General features: G+C 38.8%; 1 protein-coding gene across 6 annotated transcripts in view; it reads right to left on the reverse strand.

Annotated features, from left to right (window-relative positions):
- Positions 1-18,698, reverse strand: part of CDKAL1 (CDK5 regulatory subunit associated protein 1 like 1) — a 662,439-nt gene that overhangs the window by 303,604 nt on the left and 340,137 nt on the right. The window lies entirely within an intron of this gene.

Raw genomic sequence — 18,698 nt, forward strand, 5'->3', positions numbered from 1 at the left:
TACAAAACCTAATTATAGTGAATAAGATTTGTTTAACTCTAAAAGGTGCTGAACGATGATATATTCTTTGATCCCTTCATCAATTCTGATTACCTAATCCCAATTTTCTTCTTGTATTAGATATTTGGGAATGATTTCTGAGCTCTGTATAATTTGAACTCTGTCCCAGGGAGGCTTAAATTCAACAAGAGCATTATATACATCACATCATACACACAAATCACACACAAGATACAGACACACACATTTTCATCACACTACAGCTAATTTAAGCTTTCAGATTTTAATTTACAGTGTCTGACTTTTTATTTAATATACTTTTGTTTGTTAGAAAAGGAGGCAGCAACAACAAAGGAGAAACAACCAGAAAGTTTGAAAATTTATTAAAATAGATCCAATATCTAATACTCATTCAGATATATTGTAGCAAGACATCCAAGGATATAATTTCTATGACAAAAATGAATCATATTATAACCACAGCTAAACCAGCACTATCACCGAAAATGTAAATGAAGATTCCTTTCAGAAAAATACCCAAGAACTAAGAGTATTTAAATTTTAATAAAAATATTCTGTCACATTACAATTGGACTGAGACAGACTTCAGTGGAATCAGACTTGATATGTGTCGCAGGGAATCTATTCATTAGAAGACTGTTACTCAGGATAAAAATGTTTATTATATAAGTTAACTTCTTACTAATTGGAGGACACCTTTTTCCCTAAGGACATGTTAATATCTGAAGATTGTAGAATGCTTCTTAGTTTTCACATACATTATTTCCTTTAGTCTTCATAAATAAAGAATGTAAGGATGGGAAAATTAAATATTTATATAAAGTCACATAGCTGGTTTATGACACAGCCAGTATGAAAATCTAGACTGAGTGATGTCTAGTCTGGTGTGCCTTTTCATTTGCCTACCAATGAAGATTCAAGAAGGAATCTATTGTAATCACTCAATTAAATTTGTATTTATAATTCCTATGTATCTTAAAGAAAATAGGACATTTTTAATCGATACTAAATATTTTCAAGTAATTATACTTAGACCCATCCAAATCTAATAAATATAGACAGTACTCAATTCTTATTAAATTAATCTTACATAATCAGGTCTGTCATTTGTCTTCTAGTGAAAAGTACATTAACCTTTGTCTCCATTCAATAATTCTAGTACGTGAAGTGGTAGGAAAAAAATGTCAATTTTTAGGAGGTCTGTTATTCAGATTCCATAAGTGGTAGTTTGTTCTGTCTCAAACGGCTCAGCTGGAATCCTCAGAAGACTCTCCCCAGCATGGTTCTGGGGTAAAGCCCAGGGAGGAATGCACATGAGCTCTGGAAGCATACGTGAAGCACCACCACTCTCTGAACGACGGTCGTCATGATTAGAAGGGGGACGGAAGGCGCAGAGATGCCAGCGGGTACCGGGCTATCTTCACTCTCCTCCATGCTGCTTCTAGCGACTCTCTACAAGGTGACTCTACTGTTGGCCAACAGGAGCCCAAGGCCCACCACCAAATGTGTGGCAGCAAACCCACAGAGGTGACCTTCCCCTTCACCATCCACTGTGCTTGGCTTCTGACTCACTGTGTCTCTGACCCCCTGCTGGACCCCAACCACCAACCCCCCACCCCAGTTCCCCCCACACCACACCGTGGAAGTCCTAATTCCCAAAATGAATCCCTTATCCCATAACTCACAGTGGTTCCAGTTCTCTTGCCTGACCCTTGACGGACGCAGACACTGACTAGACCACAATTATGAGAGGATTAGCCTAGGATTTTTCCCCAGTTACTATTTTTGTCTTCATAGTCACTTCTAAGACTACTTTTTCCAAACACAAAAGGATTTATGTTTTCATGACAAAATAAAGCAAGCCCAACCTGCCCTGTGATGTGAATCCACAGGGACTTTAGAGTTTCATGTGTTTCTTGGGGGTGGTTATAAGCACTTTCAAATAAGCCATTTTTTATTTAGAAGCACCACCTTGTTACCAGAATTCTCTCCCCTTCTCTGTTACTATGCGCAAGTACATGGAAAATACAATCATGATTAAGCAATCAAACTAAAGCATATAGGAGTAGAAAACCATCTCTTCTTTTTCAATAAATATATGAGGGCACTATAAAAGCAGCAAAGCTAAAAGAGGGAACATCAAGACCAATCTCCGAAGACTTCTAAAATGATGCATATTACTAATGCTCAATTATAAAATCTCAAAGGAACTCAGGCTGAGTAAAGTAATGAGCATGCATTTACCAATTCCAGCAGCACTTTATTCAAGAACACATCTCCAAATAATGATGTTTGGGAAGATTAAAGGAGATAGTGTTTCAAAGACTAACATTACCCTCAGAAGAGCTTTGAAATAAAAATCAAGATATTCAGCATTAAAGGGGTATGTGCACATGTGTGTATGTGTATCCTGAATCTGTCCATTTTTCTCCAACATCACTGCCATCCCACTAGGTCTAACAACCACATGATTTCATCAAATAGCCTCTTATCTGATCCCTCCACTTAAACTCTGGACCCCAACAAAGTGTTCCCCACACTGCAGCGACAGATCTTTTAGAAATGCAAATCAGATGATGTCATCTCACTGCCTGGAGGCTTCTGATAAAACTTCCCACTGTTCTTCGGATAAAGGCCAAAATCCTTAATCTGTTATCATTTATAAAGGTAAAACTAATCCATAGTGGTAGAAGTAAGGGGAATAGGTTACTCTCAGTAGATGACCCAAGTGTAAGAAACTGGTTTCTGAGCTGCTGGGAATGCTCTCTTTCTTAATCTGGGTGCTGGTTCCGTGTTTCATGTTTCTTGGTTTCAGTTCGTAAAAATCAAGAAACTTGTGCATTTTTGGTATATATGTTCCATGAATAAAAATATTAAACAAAAATCCCAGAGGCGGGAAAATAAAACCCAGACTTTGCAAATAAGGTAACAGTCATGAATAAAAACCCCACCTTCATATCTGTACAACAAATACAAGTGCTACTTAACATGCGTATCTTTAGAGCACCGCCTGTTCACACACCAGTCCTCCCTTCTTCTCTCCCCCTTTCCTCATGCCCACCCACGCCAAGCAAGCACCAGTGAGGCTGTCATCTCTGCATTTCAGAGGCAACCTAAACATTCCTATTTCAATACGTGGGTCCAAATGGACATAACCTCGTCGTGAATGTGGAGGACAGCCCACTGATTTTTCAGCACATGCCTGAGACTGAAACTACTGTAGATTGCACAAGCCTTTCAGGATAATGCTTTTTCATTTAATTTTAATATTTAACGTCCAGGAAAAAACTACTACACAAATGATAAGATATTCTATCACATGATCATAAAAGATTTCCTCAAAGAATGTTTTCCTTTTTCTTATATTTTCCATCACATTACTTGAGCAGAGATGCAATAGTAATATTTTGAAATAGTTTCTGTGTTTCCCTCTTTTACCAAGAAATCCATTAGGAAAAGCATGGTGATTACATGAAGAGAAAGCTGGAAAGGACTCTACCCTACAGGTGTCATTGAAAAGTGACAGTTCTGATAAGGGAGCAGATGTTTAGAGGGAAAGCTCTTCGAATAAGCATACAGTTAATGACACTCGGCCTCATCATTAAACTTATCAGCAGCCCTTTGCACTCAAGTAGCCTATGGATGACGGGCCACTAGCAATATCTACTTACGGGGCTGGTGCTTTAATGTGCATATTGCATCAGAGCATGCAATATTTAAAGTGAAAACAGGGGAGGCCATGTGACAGGGCTGATTAGGTATAAGCCTTGAGCTTCTCACAATTTACTGAAGAAGCGAGATCAGCACAGAAGTGTATTACGACACCAGCTTAGAGACTACCTTTTAAATAGTAGGAGATCTAAAAAAATTGTCAGAACACCATTTTACCTACTTGTCTTGGAAAACTGCGTTAGTGCGATTCTAGGTATGTGTTCACTTACCACTTTTCATGAGTATTGGGCCAAACACTCCCCAAATTCTCAGTGGGTATAAACTGAAGCTTCTATGAACGAAAGTTCTTGCAGGTAAAATTTAAGGCCTAGATGACTGGGAAGGTCAAGTATAACTTCAGCTGTTCCCTAGGGTATTAAGAGCAGAGGGTCCGGGCAGCATCTCTAGTCACTAAGCATTTTATCAGCGCTTCAAGTTAACACAGCACGGTCATAAAAAGCAAACATGGTACGTTGGGCATGTCTCCCAGAACCCCTCTGCTTCCGTTTCTCCATCCACAAATGCTGATGTTAGTAACAACTCCAAAGAGTCACGGTGAGAATAAAATTGAAATTAGTGCAATGTCAAAGACTTAGGGTACAATACCTGGTAATACTACATCCTCAGTAAATGGTTTTTAAAAGCAGCAGCATCCTGTTCACAAGATCCACTGCACCAGGCACTAGATAGACTCTGCCCTGAAAAGGACACCCCATTAAGGGGGGATAGTGTGGTGCGGCAGCTAAAGAACCGGACAAGGAAGGATTCCAGCAGACTCTGTCTTGTTTGTGTCATGTTCACTAAAACTAGTTCTAGAACCTGTGCAAGTCACTGGGCCCCTCTTGCTCTCAACTTCCATACAAATAAAATGTGGAATGTAGTAAGACGATGTCCAAAATACTCCTTGGCCCTAGTAGTTTGTATAGGGGGAGTTCTGGGAGCCATATTTAATCTTAGTATAAGTCACTCTGAGCAAACACATATTAGGAAGAAATTGTTTTATAAAAAGTTTCATCACAGGATTATTCTAAATAATCTATCGTTCATGAGAATAAGAAAATATTTAGGTATGACTGATTTTACAAAATATTCAATAATTTTCATGATGATATTATTTAAATAGTGTTTAGTTTATCAGGACTCTCAGTGAGTGTTCCTAATCCTACTGAATCCAATGTACTTTTAGAAAGAGACACTGGGTTTCCAACTCTTAGATCTCAGATGCCAAGACAAACAGTCATTAGTCAAGAGTAGGCCACTTTAGAACAATTATAGTATTTCTATAAAGATGAGTTCACTCCTGAGAAGAACCTAGGGAAGCCTAAGCAGGAGATCACTCTCAGAATGCGTCGCATTTAGGTCAATCTGCTCTAGTCATTATTGTCTAATCTGCCTAAACATCTCATTCAGACTATCCCGACTAGAGATGGACAGCAGGAGAGGCAGGAAAAAAAAAAAAAAGAGAGAGAGAGAGAGAGAGACAGAAATATGAGCACAGAGCATGCACCATGAAGGACCAAGACAATATCTAGAGGTACAGAGAAAGACAAACAGGACAGGAAGACATATACAAATCAACAAGAGACAAAGGCAGAGATATGCAGAAGCAAAAGAAACAAAACCCAGACTAAGTAAAAACAGTAAAAAGAGCCCATGTAGTCCCTCATTGCAGAATCCAGGTGTCACAAACTAAAATATATCCAAGAGGAACTAGGCTATTCTTTCCCACCTGGAAGAAAATGAGGGAAAATCTGTTGATTAACAATACTATGCCCTCCACAGCAGCTACATTTTCACGGAATTCTCTGTAGATTCAGAAACTTAATTTCATCAATTTATCAGACCTTGACTGAGTCATATAATCCAATCTTCAACAGATTGATGTATTAGTTATGAAGCCATTTAACTGAAAAATGAATAAATAAGTCACAGAAAAAATAACAGCTACCAACATATCCTCCTACTGTGTAGCATTAAAACCACCAAGTACTTTAACTAGGTATTTTTAAAAATTATTTTATCACAGGGAGGGAGGAAGAATTGATTCATGTTAATTGTAAGAAAAAAAAAATATGGACACTCACTATAAAAAAAAGCCCGTACAATATAAAATTAAAATAAGTAAATCCCACTACTGAGAGATAACCACTTAAATATTTTATTTCAATCCAGTCTTTTTATATATATATATACACATAGAGACACCATTTTTCCCTAAATAATTGGCATAAGATTATTAGTCCCTTACAGTAAAATTTGACTTATCATCTGACTATAAAACTGAAGATTTGGTAGGAAAGATACAAAATTAAGATACAGTTAGTTTTGGTTTAAGAAGGTCATCATTTCCATAAAGAGAATCATGTCTCCCGTGGAAGCTGGCTGTCTAACACTTTAATCGTCTGGGACCATTTCAAATCAACGTAATTAGTGTAGCAATCCTGAAAACAGCAGAACTTAAAAATCAGTTCCCAAATTATGAGATACATTTAGCCAAGACAGCCATACTTCTCAGCACTCTGCCTAGCAGGTCGTATCACATATTCATCCATCTTTTAAGTGTCAGTTTCGGGGGGAGCCTGGGTGGCTCAATCGGTTAAGCCTCCACTCTTGATTTCAGCTCAGGTCACGATCTCATTGTCATGAGATCAAGTCTCACAATGGGTTCCACACACAGAGGGGAGTCTGCTTCTCTCTCTCTGCCCCTTCCCCCTGTCCACCCCACACCACCAGCTCGCACGCACTCTCTCTCTAAAATAAATAAACATTAAAAAAAAAATAAATGTCAGTTTTAAACAAAATTTTTTTTTAAAAAAAATTCACTACTACCAATAGAAGTTCCAAGTATAAAGTCCTATTTATTTTCCTTTAGAGGTAGCAGGTCTGAGTAAAAAATAAGTTCTGAGACCCAGCCTCTGAACTCAGGAACATTTTAACCTGATTGAATTGAACTAACTGATACTCCCAAGGCCACAGTTCTCTGAGAAGAGGGGTTTATTTTGAGGAAGGTAGGGAGTCATCATCCTGGCGAGTCCTCTCTCCCCACACTCCGTACCCAACTTGGTAACACCTAGGAGTCTCAGGCTCCAACCACGACGTACAAAAGCCTAAACTACACTGAAATGTTAACTGAAAAATAAAAAGAACCATGTTAATTTGATGAGCTCACAAATCAAACTCAACTTTATACATTTATTTCTCAACCACAAAACCCAACCCATGGCTTTCATTACAGACTTATGGTATTCTCTACCCTTTATTTATTTTTTTTTTTTAAAGATTTTATTTATTTATTTGAGACAGAGAGAATGAGAGGGAGGAGGGTCAGAGGGAGAAGCAGACTCCCTGCCGAGCAGGGAGCCGGATGCGGGACTCGATCCAGGGACTCCAGGATCATGACCTGAGCCGAAGGCAGTTGCTCAACCAACTGAGCCACCCAGGCGCCCTCTACCCTTTATTTAACAGTGGAAAACACTCATCTAAGCAATTGTGAAAATATGCATTTTATATCAAATGGACATAATGTAAGTATTTTACTTGCTGTTTTTACCAAGACTTCATTATCTATTCTCCCACAACCCATTGTTAAATTTCATAAAATGATTTCAAAAGAAAAGAAGGTTACTTCCAAGTCCCTGTCTCTTAATTTTGATCTGTCAGTGTTCCCTTCCAGTGGCTGCCCGGAATGCTGATTCTCCTTTGATGGAGCACAGCGATACTGGAGACCAGGCTGTAAGCGGCAGCCTATCAGAAGCTGTAGTGAAAACAGGGAAATAAGCCTTGTAGCTTCCTCCAAAGGGCCACTGGGTAAAGAAAGTAGAGGAAGACAATTTTAAGGAGTGACTATCAAAATACGCATATTTCCATAGGGCGGTGGTGCATCTGAGTGTGTATTTGGGTCCTGCAGTGCTTGAATTAGGGTAGGTTATTATGGAAAACCATTCCCTTTCTTTCCAGGAATGATTATAAACAGTGGCAGTTCAACAAAGCTAAAGAGAAAGAGACTTGACAGACCGCCCACAATTGCCAATGTTAGATGTTACTAGAAAACTCTGAAATAGCCTAAAGGAAATGATCAACCCAGGGATGCTAAATACTTACTTGAACAAATGCATCGCCACCTGTCTGTCCATCTAGTTATCAATGTATCTATCTTCTCACACACAATGATAGAGAAGGTCTTCGAGGTCATCCTCCTGATACACATTTTATAAATCTAAATTCTAAAAACGAATAGCTGAATAAGGATGTGGGGAAATGGATACACACTGCTGGAAGGAGTGTATGAGAGGATTTGAGTAATATCCAGAAAAGCTGAAAATAAGCATATTCATTAACCCAGAGAAAATACACCCTGAAGTAACTCCCACATGCTTATGCAAGGAAACAAGTATGATTGCAACACTCGTTGGAATTCCACTGTTTGTGACCGGAAATAATCCAAATGTCCACCATCATGTGAATGAATGAAGTGTAAATTTATTTAATGGAGTACTATAGAGCTATTAAAATTCATAAAAAAGAGATGGACCCACATGAATAGCTCTATAATACAAAATTTTGAGTGAGAAGAAAAAAATTTGAAAAATATTTGAGAGTATGAAACCGTTTTTTAATGTTAGAAACTTATAAGAGATACACAGACACACACACAAAAGATAAACACCCGAATTCTTAACAGCAATTACTTTTGGTAGAGAAGCAGGAGAATAAAACCTGACAGGAGATGACAGTGAATTTCACATTTATCAGTAATATTTTATTTCTTAAAAATAAAAAAACCTAAAGAGCATGTGACAATACTAACATTTAATCATTTTCTGTGGAAAGTTCACCAGTATTGCTCTATTACGTTATGTATTTTGCGTGTTATTTTTGTCAAAACTAAAATTAGAAAGTACATAATTAGTGTAAAAATAAAAATAATGGTCATTTCTATAAATCAATGGTTTATCTCTATAAATGTGGGGTCAGTTATGACATGTGTAACACTCAAATATGAAATAAAAGGCCTTCAAACTTTCCTAAGTGGAAAATCTCTGATTTGAAAGAGTAGCCTTTTTTCTTTTTTTTTTACCTTTACATTCAATTTACTACAAAGAAGGTCATCATGCAAAATTCTTAAAAAAAAAAAAAACAGCTTAAATTTAAGACTTCTTAAAAATTTAAGGCATTAATGTGTTTTTCCCTGTTACTACTTAAAGAATTATGTACTATATGTTTGAAAGCACAGCAAAAAAAAGGAAAAATGAAAAAGAAAAAAAGTATAAAATGTAAAATCAGAGATTAATTCTCCCAATTTCTAATGCTAGTCAATTTATCACTGTTAACTGAAGAAGACCATCTGAATGGTACGGTAGGAACAGAAGAATTTTTCTTAAATATATACACTGATTTAGAAAACAGTACCTAACTAAGAAGTAGTTAAGCTGATTTTTTAAGGAATCAAATAGGTGAGATCAATAATACCCTGAACTAGAAATTACTCATCAGATTAACTCCAAAATACCATTTTAGATACTTAGTACACAGTCAATAAGCAAACGAACTACCAAGGTCCTTGACAACAATTCCATTCTCCTCTTGATTAAAATGTACTTAGTACACAAAGTTTGAAACATGTTTCCTTTCTATGTATTTACATTTCATTTACAATCACACCACCTGAATGCTTTGACAAGGACTGTATTGTTAGCATGAAATAATGTTCATTTCTGTTCTAGTAAGAAACGTTCAAATTTACATACCCAATCTTTTTGCTCACACACTACTATACTAGTTCTTCTCCCCCTCCCCTCCTCCTGGTCTTCACCATCATCATCATCAGTTCTGAAGCACTTAGTCTGTTGCTAAGCCCTTTCCATACATCTTTTTTTTTTTTTAAAGATTTTATTTATTTGAGAGAGAGTGAGAGTGAGAGAGAGAGAACACAAGCAGGGGGAGGAGGACGCAGAAGGAGAAGCAGGCTCCCCACCGAGAAGGGAACCTGATACGGGACTTGATCCCTGAGATCATGACCTGAGCCGAAGGCAGAAGCTCGACTGACTGAGCCACCCAGGCGCCCCTCCACACATCTTTTCATTTGATTCCTACTATGGCTCCATGAAGTTAGTTCGGTCATTATCCTCACTTTGCAGACAGGCAACTGAGAAGAGAGGTATTAAATAACTCATCCAAAGTCACACAGATTCAGCAAATAGGAGAACAGTGATTCATCCAACTGCAGAAGTACTTGGAACCATTACACATTCTACATCCGACCAAAGAGAAAAGCCTGGAAACAATACAGATAAATGCAGCTACATACACAACAGAAAATTATGCAATATGGCAAATACACTTTAAAACTGACATTATGTTCCCCCAGGGTCAGGCCCTCCCCACTCAAATAATCCAACCTCCACATTCCATATATCCTTTACTCTTTATCGTAATTATTGAAAAACAGTTGCTACAGACATGAGATCTAAACTGAATATGCCAAGAACCATTTAGATACACCGTGTGGAGGCAGGTGCACTGAACCCTATTGTTCTTTTGCTAGGAGGCCAGCAAAAGGCCAGCAAACACCTCCTTGGCAGTAAGCTATAACCTGCATTCAGTGCAGCAACCTGAATGAATCGTGCTTATCTTACTGACTCCAGTCAAAATCCCAAAGAATTTTGTACCTGATTAAGATGTCCTAATGTTCTTCTTTTGTGATGCCAAGTCAAAAATATCAGCTATTAAAAATGAGGCTGCACAAAGAGCTGCATAGTTGGGATCCTTCCAGACCCACCTACAGGGTAATGCTATTCCGCACTCAACAGCTGCTTCTCCTCACCTGAGGTGAGGCAGGTGCAGGACAACAGCAGCAAGCGACTCTGCACCTGCTCCCTCAAATTCAACTCAGGTAAATCAGTAAAACTGACCTTTGTGAGCCTGTCACCAAGAGCAGATGTTTAGTGGAAGACCTGGAGATTCTCATCCACTTGACTTTGCCTCCGTTATACTTCACTCAAATTACCCAATTTGATCAGACTCTATTAATGCAGATGCTTAAGGCAACTGCTTCCTGAAAAGTTTGGTTCGCCTAGAAAGACCCTGTCAGAAAATATGGGCACAAAATCTTACCAGGCCAAGGGAGACACAGAGAGTTAGGATGAGGGAAATGAAAACTCCTTACATCAATTTTAAGGTAAGAACTGCTTTATTAATTCTGGAGGTTTGTGCAGATGAGGAAGGGTTATAAGCATATACTGTAACTTTTTATTAGAGAAGAAAACTTCAAATATATACCCAAGTAGACAGTATAGGGTAGTGAGTCCTTATGTACTCAGGAACCAGTTCAACAACTAAAACCCAGGGCCACCCATCCACAGGTCCTCCCGCACACCCCATCCCCTCGCCATGGATTTTTGAGGCAAGTCACAGATTATGTCGTTTCATCTGTAAATATTTCATTATTACCACACCTCATCAGCATTCAGTTTTTTAACTGTCCATTTTTTACACAATCTGAGTGAGGATCCATATATGATCTACACACAGGGCAATTTTCTCTGAAATCGTGTCATCTCTGAGGTTGTCCTTCCATCTCTCCCTCTCCCTACCATCTCCCTCCCCCTACTCACCCACCTCTTCTTTATGAAGAAACCGTATCTTTGCTCCTGTCAAGTTTCTCACGTCTGGACTTTACTAAGAGCATCCCTCAAGTGTAGTTTAGCATGGCCCCCTGTCTTCCGCATTACCTTAATCAAATTTGAGTTCAACTTTTTGGTAAGGTTTCCTCATGGGTGGTCATGTGGAAACAACTTTTTTTTTTTTTAAAGATTTTATTTATTTGAGAGAGAGAGAGAGAGCACAGCAGTGGGGACGGCAGGGAGAGAGAGGGGGAGAAGCAGACTCTCCGCGGAGCAGGGAGCCCGACGCGGGCCTCCATCCCAGGACCCCGGGGATCATGACCTGAGCTGAGGGCAGTTGCTTAACTGACTGAGCCGCCCAGGCGCCCCTGGAAACAACTCTTTCTAACAAAGATACACAAGAAACAGAAGTCACAAAAGTGCTAAAAAAGAAGAAAGACACAAAACAACAGAAACTCGAAGGATACGGTCAGTGAAAGCAGAAAGCAGAGGGGAAAAAACTCTCTGGAGGTTGAGGATCAAGTTTAACAAGGAAAAGACAATCGTCAAAAATGGGACGAGCCCCATAAGCACCCTGAAAGTCAGCAGCACGGGCGGCACAGGGCGAAGTGGGGAGGAGCGGAGGATGCCTGACACCCCAACCGCCATCACCTGCCGCACGGCGGACTTACTGCCCCGTGGGGAGGACCGGCTGCAGCCCCACGGGCCTGCCGCGAGCGAGCCCCCAAGCCAGAGCCTCCCGACCCGTGCGCCGTTCAAGATCGCTGGTGCTGGGGCGCCTGGGTGGCTCAGATGGTTAAGCATCTGTCTTAGGCTCAGGTCATGATCCCAGGGTCCTGGCATCGAGTCCCGCATCAGGCTCCCTGCTAGGCGGGGAGCCTGCTTCTCCCTTTGCCTCTCTCTCTCTCTGACTCTCATGAATACATAAATAAAACTTAAAAAAAAAAAAAAAAAAGATCGCTGGTGCTGCACGGCTGGTGAGCAGGGAACTGGGGGACGGGCGGCGGCTCGGGGCTACTGCCACACCTCCTTACTGCCACACCTCCTTACTCTGCGGGACGCTGCCAGCCCTTCAGCAAAAGCCACTCTCCTGAGAACCCAGACTGCAGCCAAGCACGTTCCCAGCCAAGGCATGGGCTCTGTGGCCGGAGTCGCCGGCTCTGAAGCCTGACCCTGTCGCTGCCCATCTTTGTGACCGAGGGCGAACTGTCTGTCCTCTCCGACAGGGTTTCCTTATCCGCAGATGAGACAGTAACAGCACCTCCAGCTTTGGTGAGGCTTAGACAAGTAACACAGCCAAAGCGCGTCAGAAGAGTGACTGGAAGACAGTAACTGGTAAATATTCAGTAATACCGTACACTGTTTTTCACCACTAAGGATTACAAGAGTATTTTCCGTCCAGTGCCTTTACCAACAATCTGAAAGCAACATTTCCCAAACAATTTGATGCAATTTACTGATGTACTTGTTGAAAGGACAAATTTCATGACCCCCATCACTCCCCCACTGAGGCAGACTCTCCCGGGGAAGAGTGTAGGAAACACGTATTTTGAACCAACACTGCAGGTGATCCTTATCTGAAGCAATACAAAAGAAACACCGGAGCGCTCAGGAAAGAAAACTTTGGACGTCACCGGAAGGTTCTGAATACAAATGTATTTTCCGTCAAGATTGTTTGAAGCCAGAACGGACATCAAGAGAAAAGTGTGATTTTATGCATATTCTTCCATTCATGAAAAACGTATCAGATTATCTGTTGCACACTATTTCTTCCATTTATCTTGCTGAGCCTTTTTTTTTTTTTTAACAAACACAATGTTCAAATCTGGGCACCAACAATTTTGTCATCAGAGAGAACATTCTGGAGAAAGGAAAGCTTCCTTAAACACCACTTGCACGTCTTGCTTAGAGTCTACAAGCTGATAATCGAGCAATAAGAAACAACAAGCACGATGTGACTTCAAGCACGTTATTCACAGACACGGTGAGTACGCTGTACCACATCGGGCTGGAACTGCCCCAGGCCAGGGACGACAGCCCCGTAAAACATGCCACTGCATGGCTGTCATCAAAGCCCAGAATTATTGTTTCTTTACATCACGAACTAGAGTTTTTATTTGATGCAATTTACATAAAATGAAATGGGCTAATCCTAAATGAGTTTTGGCAAATATAACCCAAACCACTCTCAAGATACAGAACATTAGCACTCCTCTGAAACCTGAACCTATGTACCTATCAATCTCCACTACTCCCTCTCCGGCCATATCCCAGAGGCAACAAATACACTGGAAATTTCTCCATCATGGATTAGTTTTGCCTGTTCTAGAGATTCATATCAATGGAATCATGTCCTCTGTACTTCTTGTGTAATGCTTCTTTCATCTAGTATGCTTTTGAGATAAATCCCTGTTATTCCTTATTCATTCCTTTGAATTACTAAATAATATTCCATTGAGGGGTGCCTGGGGAGGGTGGCTCAGTCAGTTGTGCTTCTGCCTTCAGCTCAGGTCATGATCTTGGGGTCCTGGGGTCCTGGGATTGAGCACCATGTCAGGATCCCTGCTCATCAGGGAGTTCGCTTCTTTCCAACACCCCCCCCCCCCCACGTCCCTCTCCCACCATGCTCATGCTCTCTTGCTCTCTCTCTCAAATAAGTAAATAAATCCTTTTTTTTTTTTAAGGATTTTATTTATTTATTTGACAGAGAGAGAGAGACAGCGAGACAGGGAACATAAGCAGGGGGAGTGGGAGAGGGAGAAGCAGGCTTCCCAGGGAGCAGGGAGCCTGATGAGGGGCTCCATCCCAGGACCCTGGGGCCATGACCTGAGCCGAAGGCAGACGCTTAACCACTGAGCCACCCAGGCGCCCCAGTAAATAAATCTTTAAAAAAATAATCACACTCCATGTGTGAGCAAACTACATTTTGTTTATCCATTCCTCTATCGATGGACACATGCACCATTTCCAATTTTTCTAGCTATTATTAATAAAATGGCTACAAACATTCCTGTTAAGTCCTTTGTGACCATTTGTTTTCATCTCTTCAGTAAAATGGGCAGAAATGCTAGATCTTTAGGAAAAGTATATGCTTACTTCTGTAAGAAACTGGCAGACCTCTTCCTAACTGGTTGGGAACCCCAATTCCCAGCAATAATGTATGAAAGTCCAGTTGCTCCACATCCTTTCCAACTTAGTGTTGTCAATCCTTTAAATCCAGGCTATTGTACTGAAGGTATAGCAGTACCTTATTGTCATTTGAATTTGCCTTTCCCTGATGACTCAAGATACTGAACACTTTTAAGTGGACTTACTAGTCATTTGGATGTCTTCTTTTGTGAAGTATCTGTTCAAATTTTTTGCCTATTTTAAAATTCAGTTGTCTTTATAATATTGGATATCAATCCTTTGTCAAAAAAATGTCTTTTTTTTAAGGTTATTTATTTTTGAGAGAGAGAGGAAGCAGACTCTCCACTGAGCATGGAGCCCAAGATCATGACCTGAGTCAAAATCAAGAGCCGGCCGCTCAATGACTAAGTGACCCAGGTGCCCCCAAGTAAATATCTTGTAAATATTTTCTCCTGGCTTGACTATTCATTAGCTTTTAATTTTTATTTTACATTTCAGTGACATTTATTACAATCACAACATTGTGGAACTATTACCACTATCAATGTCCAAAACTTTGTATCACCCCAAACAAAAACTCCGTATCCAAAGCAAAAACTCCTTATTCCTCCTTGCCTCAGTCCCTGCTAACCTCTAACCTACTTACTGTCTTTATGAATATGTCTACTGAAAATACTGTATATATAAATAGAATCATACAGTGTTGTTCCTTTTGTATTTAACTTATTTCACACAGCATAATGTTCTCACACAACATAATGTTCATGCTGTACCATGTATCAGAACTCCATCCCTTTTTACGGCTAAATAATATTAAATTGTATGTATATACCACATTTTCTTTATCCACTCATATGCTGATAGACATTTAGGTTGTTTCCACCTTTTGGCAACTGTGATTAATGCTGCAGTAAACAGGGAAACAAGTATCTGCTTCCAATTCTTTCAGATATAGATTGAGGGATGAAACTGCTATTTCATATGGTAATTCTACATTTAACTTTTTGAGGAAGAGCCATGTTTTACATTTGCACTAGCAATGTATGAGTGTTACAAGTTCTCCGTGTCCTCACCAACACTTTATTTTCCATTTTGTAAACTACAGACATCTTAGCAGGTGTGAAATGGTATCTCTCAATGTGGTTTTAATTTGCAGTTTTCTAATGACTGCTTTTAAGCAGCTTTTCACGGGCCTATCTTCTTCAAAGAAATGTCTATTCAAATCTTTTGTCCATTTTCTAATTGGGTTGTCTTTTTGTTGCTGAATTGTAGGAGTTCTTTATATATTCTGGATATTTAACTCATCAAATTTATGACATAAATATTTTCTCCCATTCTGAGGACTATCTTTTCAGTTTCTTGATAATGTCCTTTGATGCATAAAGTTTCAAATTTTGATGAAGTCCAATTTATCTATTCTTTTGCTATTTGTGTTTTCGTGATATATCTAAGATTCCATTGATAAATCCAAGGTAAAGGAGATTTATCTTTGTGGGTTTTTTTAATTAAGAGTCTTACCATTTTAACTCTTTTTATATATGGAGTGAGGCAAGGGTCTGACTTCATTCTTTGCATGTGGAAATCCAGTTGTCCCAGTACCATTTTGTGAAGAAACTATCCTTTCCCCATTGAATGGACTTGGTATCCTTGTTAAAAATTAGTTGGCCATAAAGGTATGGATTTCTGGAATGCCAATTCTATTACATTGATCTATATGTCTAGACCTAGGGAGATACCACACTTTTGATCACTGTAACTCTAGAACAACTTTCAAAATTGGCAAGTGTAAGTTTTCCAAATGCATTCTTTTCAAAGACTGTTTCAGCTATCTGCAGTTTGTATTTTTTTGTTTTGTTTCTGCAATTCCACATGAATTTGAGAATCTGCTTTTCCATTTCTGCAAAAACAGCTATCAGAATACTGATGGGGACTGTGTTGAATCTGTAGGTTGCTTTGAACAATACTGACATCTTAATACTAAGTCTGACTATACATAAACACAAATATCTTCCCATTGAAGTCTTCTTTAGTTTCTTTCAGTAATGTTTTAAGTTTTCAGTGTATAATTCTTTCACTTCCTGGTTAAATTTGTTCCCGAATATTTTGTTCTTTTAGATGCTACTGTAAATGAAATTGCTTTCTTAATTTCATTTTTGGATTGTTCACTGCTAATGCACAGAAAAACAACTGGTTTTTGTGTGTTTACCTTGTAACCTACAACTTTTTTAGCTTTAGTTGCTTTCTTAAAGATTCTGAGCTATTCTGTATATACAACAATTTCATCTGTGAATAAAGAAAGTTTTATTTCTTCCTTTCTAATTTTAATGCATTTTACTTTTTTTTTTTTTTTTACCTGTCTAGTTGCTCTGGCTAGAACTTCCAATATATTAAACAGCAGTGGTGGAAGTAGGGATCTTTGTCTTGTTCCTAATCTTAGGGGGAAAGCTTTCAGTCTTTCACCATTTAATATGATGTTAGTTGTGGGTTTTCATAAATGACCTTTATCATCTTGAGGAAGTTCCTTCCTATTTGCATGGTATTTTGTTTTTGTTTTTTTAGTGTTTTTGATCATAAAGAGGTGTTGGATTTTTGTCAAATGCCTTTTCTGCATCAGTTGAGATGATCATGTGTTTTTTTCCTTCATTAATGTATTTTTTAATTGAAGTACAATTAACATACAAAATTATATTAGTTTCAGGTGTACAATATAATGGTTCAACAATTCTATACATTACTCATCGCTCATTGCAGTAAGTGTACTCTTTATCTCCTTTATCTGTTTCACTCACACCCCCCACCCACCTCCCCTCTGGCAACTACCAGTTTGTTCTCTGTATTTAAGAATCTGTTTTTGTGTTTGTCTCTTTTTTCTTTGTTTTGTTTCTTAAATTACACATGTGAAATCATATGGCATTTGTCTTCATCCGTCTGACTTATTTCATTTAGTATTATATCCTCTCGATCCATCCATGTTGTTGCAAGTGGCAAGATCTCATCCTTTTTGTGGCTAAGTAACCTAACACTGTGTGTGTGTGTGCGCTTGTGTATCACTTCTTTATCCATTCATCTATCCCAGGACACTTGAGTTGCTTCCATATCTTGTCTATTATAAATAATGCTGCGATAAACATAGAAATGCATATATCTTTTTGAATTAATGTTTTTGTTTTGTCTGGGTAAATATCTATCCTGGGAATTGCTGGATCGTAGGGTAGTTCTATTTTTATTTTTTTAAGGAACCTCCATATTGTTCTCCACAGTGGTTGCACCAGTTTGCATTCCCACCAACAGTGCACGAGGGTTCCATTTTCTCCATATCCCCAACACCTGTTATTTCTTGTCTTTTTTATTTTAGCCATTCTGACAGATGTGAAATGATCTCACTGTGGTTTTGATTTGCATTTCCCTGATGATTAGTGATGGCTGAACATTTTTTCATGTGTCTGTTAACTATTTGTTATATCTTCTTTCAAAAAATGTCTATTCAGGTTCTCTGCTGATTTTTAATCAGATTATTTGAGTTTTTTGGTGTTGAGTTGTATGAGTTCTTTATATATTTTGGATATTAACCCCTTATCGAATATGTCATTTGCAAATATCTTCTTTCATTCAGTAGGCTGCCTTGTCATTATGCTGATGGTTTCCTTTGCTGTGCAAAAGCTTTTAATTTTGGTATAGTTCCAATGGTTTAATTTCGCTTTTGTTTCTCTTGCCGCAGGAGACATATTTAGAAAGATATTTCTATGGCCAATGTCTAAGAAATTACTGCCTGTATTTTCTCCTAGGAATTTCATGATTTCAGGTCTCACACTTAGGTCTTTAATCCATTTTGAGCTTATTTTGGGGTATGGTATAAGAAAGTGGTCCAGTTTCATTGTTTTGCATCTAGTTGCCATCCAGTTTTCCCAGCACCATTTGTTGAAGAGACTACCTTTGTCCCACTGTATACTCTTGCCTCCTTTGATATAAATTAATTGACTGTATATGTCTGGGTTTATTTCTGGGCTTTCCATTCTGTTCCATTGATCTCTGTGTCTATTTTTGTGCCAATACCATAGTGCTTTAATTACTACAGCTTTATAGTACATCTTGAAATCTTGGATTGTGATACCTCCAGCTTTGTTCTTTCTCAAAATTGCTTTGGCTGTTCAGGGTCTTTTGTGGTTCCATACAAACTTGAGTATTATTTGTTCTAGCTCTGTGAAAAATGTTGAT

This window comes from Mirounga angustirostris, unplaced genomic scaffold (assembly GCF_029215605.1).
Source record: "Mirounga angustirostris isolate CCGP_5_RB_7025 unplaced genomic scaffold, mMirAng1.0.hap1 SCAF_8, whole genome shotgun sequence".
NCBI lineage: Eukaryota > Metazoa > Chordata > Mammalia > Carnivora > Phocidae > Mirounga > Mirounga angustirostris.